The 7455-nt window shown below is 40.3% G+C and overlaps 1 long non-coding RNA gene across 1 annotated transcript; it reads left to right on the forward strand.

The window, feature by feature from the left end:
• Positions 1-5584: 5584 nt before the first annotated feature.
• LOC143768422 (uncharacterized) lies at positions 5585-6210 on the forward strand. The gene is made up of 3 exons (XR_013213861.1): positions 5585-5610; positions 5697-5765; positions 6098-6210. It is a non-coding gene; the product is annotated as an uncharacterized LOC143768422 (long non-coding RNA).
• Positions 6211-7455: the final 1245 nt, after the last annotated feature.

Below are 7455 nucleotides of genomic sequence, written 5' to 3' on the forward strand. Positions count from 1 at the left end.
TTACTTGGAGTTATATTCTGTTGTTTAAGTGTTCCCTTTATTTTTTTGTAGCAGGTTTACTAGGAAAACATATAACAAATTAGACCAGAGCCACATAAAAGTCCTCTCACGGACAGAGAAAAAAAACTCCCCAGCAATATATCTCATACGAAAAACGGAGTCAACAGACTGTCAATCAGGTATAAATAAAGTAACATTTATTAAATATCGTTAAATATTAAAATTTAGAAAGCTCAATGAAACAGAATATCCAAACAAGGTTTCTATAAACGTGAGGAATACGGGTAACAATGCCCACAAATAGAACCTATAGTAAACGATTTAAGGTCACAAGTTCATTAAGGTATGCACACTGCCACTAGAGTACTACTTGTCCCAATAGGGAACATCCCCAGTGCAAGTATGTTGGACAATCTAAGACTGGACCTTACCCATGTCAATCGTGGTGTATGTGTGGTACGCCAGCCCCTACGCGCGTTTCGCGTAGGCTTCTTCCGGGGGCCGTATAGCGTGTGTCACAAACTTGATATATAAAGAAATACCGCACCTGCAAGTAATAAAGGACTCGATGGTCGGCGCATGCGCTAATGACGTCAGCGCCGGAACTAGCATCGCCGCACGGCACTCCGGGTGCAGCGAGAAGCCAGAGAGCCATAACCATGGCAACCATGACTCACACACCTAACCCAATGGAGGCCGGCCGCGATGCACCGTCACGCCGACGTCACAGGCATGCGCACTAGTCCTGAGTGAAGAGACACTGCGAGCGGAAAAACGTAAGTAGTGCAATGAAAGAGTCTACAAAGTGAACAAGTGCTAAAGTGCAAAGTGCACTGTACCTAAAAATATCATCATTAGTATCTGGCATCATTGATACCAAACGGTATCATGCACTAATAAGAAATAAGTGAAATAAAACAGAAATACATATTAATACACATTATCATTAATATCTAGTATTAGTGGCAAAAAAGCCATGAACTAAAATAAAATCAGTGAACCAAAAAAAGGCATTCATAATAATAAGAGAAACATAATATTATATAATAATCAAATATAATAATCAGAAGAAGTCTATATATTCAGATTTTGCTACATAGTGACTTTTTACGAGTATGTCACGCAAATTTTGGCTACGTCTAGCCGTCATCAACGGCTTCTCTGATAGATGCTGATTGAGGATTGGGTCTGTTTGTAAAACACCCCAATGCTTAATTAAAATTGATCGTATGTCGTCCCAACTCAAATTGAAAAGTGAAAAGTCACTATGTAGCAAAATCTGCTTTTATTTTTGGGGCAAACAAACCAAGGGCAGGTTTCTTTCCCTGCATGGACTGTTTGGCATGTAAAAATCATCAGAGAGCTACCTCCTTCACCTCCTCGGATGGGGCACACGAATTTAAAATTAGAGAGTATATCTCTTGTAAGAGCACATTTGATCTATTATGCAAAATGTACGTGTGACCTCATTTACATAGGACTCACTTCTAGGGAATTGCGTGTGAGGACACGAGAACACGTGAGAGAAATTATGGCCGCTAGGGAAGAAATTGATGTGGAAAATTTAAAAACCATCCCTAGACATTTTAGGGAAAAACACAATTGTAACCCGAATGATTTGCGTGTTTGGGGTATTGATAAGATCCACGTAGGTATTAGGGGCGGTGATACCAAACGCCTACTGCACCAGCGTGAATGCAGATGGATCACCGTCCTTAATACACTTGTCCCCTTTGGGCTTAATGAGCAAATTAGTTTTGCCCCTTTTCTTTAGTTCCACATACTAATACCTGGATTTAGGTTTTAATGTATTCGTGTGTCTTGTTTTATATTAATTATTTGTCTTTTCATATATATATCGTTTTAGTTTATCAAAACGGGAGTCATATTCTGATTGACATCTACCTCACCATTCCATGAGACATTCAAAGCGGAAATTATTGTGATTCACCTTCCTCACTTCACTACCTTGGAAGAAACATATGAAGATATGGACTTCTTCTGATTATTATATTTGATTATTATATAATATTATGTTTCTCTTATTATTATGAATGCCTTTTTTTGGTTCACTGATTTTATTTTAGTTCATGGCTTTTTTGCCACTAATACTAGATATTAATGATAATGTGTATTAATATGTATTTCTGTTTTATTTCACTTATTTCTTATTAGTGCATGATACCGTTTGGTATCAATGATGCCAGATACTAATGATGATATTTTTAGGTACAGTGCACTTTGCACTTTAGCACTTGTTCACTTTGTAGACTCTTTCATTGCACTACTTACGTTTTTCCGCTCGCAGTGTCTCTTCACTCAGGACTAGTGCGCATGCCTGTGACGTCGGCGTGACGGTGCATCGCGGCCGGCCTCCATTGGGTTAGGTGTGTGAGTCATGGTTGCCATGGTTATGGCTCTCTGGCTTCTCGCTGCACCCGGAGTGCCGTGCGGCGATGCTAGTTCCGGCGCTGACGTCATTAGCGCATGCGCCGACCATCGAGTCCTTTATTACTTGCAGGTGCGGTATTTCTTTATATATCAAGTTTGTGACACACGCTATACGGCCCCCGGAAGAAGCCTTACGCGAAACGCGCGTAGGGGCTGGCGTACCACACATACACCACGATTGACATGGGTAAGGTCCAGTCTTAGATTGTCCAACATACTTGCACTGGGGATGTTCCCTATTGGGACAAGTAGTACTCTAGTGGCAGTGTGCATACCTTAATGAACTTGTGACCTTAAATCGTTTACTATAGGTTCTATGTGTGGGCATTGTTACCCGTATTCCTCACGTTTATAGAAACCTTGTTTGGATATTCTGTTTCATTGAGCTTTCTAAATTTTAATATTTAACGATATTTAATAAATGTTACTTTATTTATACTTGATTGACAGTCTGTTGACTCCGTTTTTCGTATGAGATATATTACTAGGAAAACATGAAAGAAAAGTAATAAAGAAATCATTCTTTACATAGTAAGATACATGCATGACTGAAGATATTAACAAAGTCTGTCACCAGCCAAAAACTAAATTTTTTTTTACTTATTATCTTGAAAAAGAGTACCAGAAAAAAAAAGATTTTAAGATGAAACAGCATTTTCATCTTCAAGGTTTAAATTTTGTTTTTAAAATTTTTGTTTTCGAGATTCAGCAACACTTTTTTTTTTTTCAACTCACTTGATCTGAATGGTCACTACACTAATTAGTTTTTGGTACATGAGCAAAGTTCAACATTTAGATATAGCAGGATGATAAACATGAAAAAAGATGATGAAAGTGTAGCTTAAGGGATGGGTTATTGAGGTCACGATTTTCCACAGAGCAAGAAGAACACACTGAAAAGTTTTAGCAAAAACGCTTGTTCTTTCTCAATCAATAACATAATATAATGCATGGATGATCGCGCCACATAACTGCAAGCACTTCAGGCTTCCAATTCACAGAATGGAAAAAAATGTATATAAAGTCCAGTATTCAGAATTCAGATACAAATGTTGAGCGTAATCTGGCTTAATTATTTGCATAGCAGAAAGTATTTGTTCATGGTAAACCATAGTAAAAAATGCAAAAATAGATATTAATACTGCATAGTAATGTGTTATTAAAGGTATCTGATCTGCACTCAGGAGTGTGCATCGCACGTACCAAGATTTCCACTCAGCAGCATGTACTCCCAGATCTCTACTCGGCAGTGCACTTACTCCACCACTGCTCTATTTAAATGGTGAACACAGGACCCTTGATCTCATGATTGGTGAGACCCAGCAAGCAATCAGACACTATGGCCCCAATTCATCAAGACTGGCATGTGATGGAGTCAAACATGCCTGATTCATTAAGGCACATTCTAATGAATGAGGTGCTTCTTAAAAGGGGCATGTACTGTACCTCCATGCACCTAGCCCTAATTCTTACTCTAGTCACGAGGAAGATTTCTGGCATGAGGAATGCCGCAGCTTGTCATGCATTATTGTGGCGTCACAATCCCTTTGTGCCCCTTCCTGCATGCTAGGAGAATCTTATGTGAAAATACCAAAAGTTGCAAAACTGTTGCACAACTCTACATTGCCAAAAATGTCGCAACTTTTCAAACTGATTTAAGACATAATTCTGGTGTAATTGCTGTGATTAACCTGGAGCCTTAGGCTATAATTCATCAAGCTGTTTTTTCACCATAAAATTGCTTGAAAAATCACATAACTTGCGCAACCTACAGTTGTACAAACATTTTCCGGCTTTTCATGTTTTTACACTAGTCCAGGCCAGTTTTACCCACTGTTTGAAAAGTGAACCAAACAGATTCATCATAATTAATGCCACAAAAGTGGCATAAATTACAACAGAGATGTACGTCAATCAAAGACTGGAGTACCATTTTTGGCTGTGGTGTACAGCACTTGAAATACATGCCACCTCTTAGGCTAGGTTCACATTGCGCTAGGTGAGTCCGTCTAACGGACACGTTTTTAAGTAGTGAAAACGCAATATAACGCACATACTAACGCGCCCATAGACTTGCATTGTCTGACGCCTCGTGACGCATGCCAAATTTAGCATGCGTTAGTCACATAACGTTTTTTTCTGACGGACCTTGGAACGCGGCTTGCAGCGTTTTCGGGTCCGGCCAAGCTAACGCAATACTAACGGAAGCGTTAATTCTGCCATTGATGTCTATGGCAAACGCAGCCAGACGCAAATCTTGATAAATTTCCAAAAAGAACCTATCATTTTAATAGCGTTTGAGGGAGGTCCATGTGGTCATGTGACAGGAAACAGGATTTCGGCCATTACTGTCCCCAGCGCACATCTTGAGGCCTGCTGCACACCAGAGAAAAAGTGTCTTGCAAAAGATCACAGGAAATGTAAGTACATTTGTCTATATATATATATACTAGATGGTGGCCCGATAACGCATCGTGTATTCTAGAATATGCATGTCCACGTAGTATATTGCCCAGCCATGTAGTATGTAGTATATTGCCCAGCGACGTAGTATACATCACAGAGCCACGTAGTGTATTGCACAGTGAAGTAGTATACAGCACCCAGCAACATAGTATACAGAACCCAGTCACGTAGTATATTGCTCAGCGACGTTTGTCACAGTACCCTGTGTGAGCGGTGAGCAGAGGGGTGTATGCGGGCGCCGGGCAGTGAGTGCGGGGCGGCCCTTTTTTTTCTGACTGTGCGCGTCGCTGACTGGTCGCGGCAGCCATGACAGGCAGCTGCCGAGACCAATCAGCGAATTAATACCGTGACAGAAGGACAGAAAGACGGAAGTTCCCTAGACAATTATATAGTAGATATCTCTGTATACATCATGGGAGTCTGTATTGTACGACGGATGTGTGTGTACTAAAAATGTATTGCTTTGTTGCAGATGTCGGATAGTGAGGGAAGCAGCAGCAGCAGCAGCAGCGTGTCTGCGGTTTTTTCTTCTCAGTCGGTAGGCTTGCACTTTAAAAAACCACTAAAATTTGTGTGAAAATTCAGTGTATTAAGCTATATATATATGTATAATCATGTTTCTATTGCAAATAGGAGTCTTCGGAGCCTGAGGCTGCTAGGCCCCCCCAAAAAAAACAGGCAAAACCAACAAAGGTACATAGCAGACATTTTTAAGTTTTGCAAACATAAATTTATTGATCAAAGAAATGTAATTTTTTTTTCATTTACATACACAATAGGTTGTGGCACACGGAGGACACAAGAGGAAGAAGGTTCCTCGCCGTCTGTCGTCTCCACAACTGCCAGTGGTAAATATAAAACTAGAAATTTATCTACAATCTATCTATTCACTTTCTATCTGCTATATCTATAAACTATCTATCCACTATCTCTCTATCTCTCTCTCTCTCTCTATCTTTCGCTGTATCTATCTATGTATCAATCTATCTATGTATCTATCTATCTATGTATCTATCTATCTATCTATCTATCTATCTATCTATCTATCTATGTATCTATCTATCTATGTATCTATCTATGTATCTATCTATCTATGTATCTATCTATCTATGTATCTATCTATTAGTCTACCAATAAACTGAATTTGAACCTTTCAACATAACGTTTTGTGTTTACATAGTCCAAGTCAGCGAGCCAAAAAAAAAAAAGGATTGTGGTTGACGAAGAGCCGTTGACCATTCACAATGAGACACTGATCAACCTTGTGGAAGCCAACCCCTCAATATGGGACCAAAGCGACAGCTCTGTTGTGAATTTGGATTCTGGGCTCCCCCGGTGGCCGCTTGTGGAATTGGACTTGTCATCCTCTTTCCTGTTTCACCTGGTTCCATCAGTAGTGGGTGTCGCTATTTAAGCTCATTTCTCTGGTGGTTTCTTGCCGGTCAACAATGTTATCTGATGCCTCTCAGTGCTTGTTCCTGCTTCTAGACAACTACTAGATAAGTTGGACTTTTGTCCATGTTTTGTTTTGCCTATTTGTTCCAGTTCACAGCTGAAGTTTTGTTACTGTGTCTGGAAAGCTCTCGTTGATCAGGGATTGCTACTCTGGCGTTATGAGTTAATGCCAGAGTTTAAGGTAATCTCTGGATGGTGTTTTGTTAGTGTTTTTCTGCTGACCATGAAAGTATACTATCTGTCTTCTGCTATCTAGTAAGCGGACCTCAAATTTGCTAAGACTATTTTCCTGCTGCGTTTGTTGTTTCATCTGAACTCACCGTCATTATATGTGGGGGGCTACTGTCTTCTTTGGAATATTTCTCTAGAGGTGAGCCAGGTCTTATATTTCCCTCTGCTAGCTATTTAGGTCTTAGGCCAGAGCTGGGCATCTAGCGATAAATAGGAAATGCTACCTGGCTATTTCTAGTTGCGCGGCAGGCTTAGTTCATGGTCAGTATAGTTCCATCTTCCGAGAGCTTGTCCCTCTATAGGCTTGCTATGATCTCTGCCTGCAGAGATCATGACAGTTTGACCGGCCAATAAAGTGTTAAAGACCCAGGTTGAGAAAGGAGAGTTTTAAGAAGTCTGCTGGAATTTTTTTTTTTTTTTTTTTTTCCTTCAGTCTGCCTTGCTGCAGTCTTTTTTCTCTCTCTCCTCCTAATCTCTGTATGCTCTGTGTGCACCTGACAATAATGGATCTCCAGAGTGTAACTGTGGGTTTGAATAATCTCATCACGAAAGTACAAAATTTACAAGATTTTGTGGTACATGCTCCGGTATCTGAGCCGAGAATTCCTTTGCCGGAGTTCTTTACAGGGAATAGAGCTAGCTTCCAGAATTTCCGAAATAATTGTAAGCTTTATTTGTCCCTGAAGTCTCGTTCAGCTGGAGACCCTGCTCAGCAGGTTAGGATTGTGATTTCCTTGCTCAGGGGTGACCCTCAAGATTGGGCCTTCTCATTGCCAGCAGGGGATCCTGCGTTACGCGATGTGGATGCGTTTTTTCTGGCCTTGGGCTTGCTTTATGAGGAACCTCATTTGG

The sequence above is a fragment of the Ranitomeya variabilis genome, chromosome 4, assembly GCF_051348905.1.
Source record: "Ranitomeya variabilis isolate aRanVar5 chromosome 4, aRanVar5.hap1, whole genome shotgun sequence".
Classification (NCBI taxonomy): Eukaryota; Metazoa; Chordata; class Amphibia; order Anura; family Dendrobatidae; genus Ranitomeya; species Ranitomeya variabilis.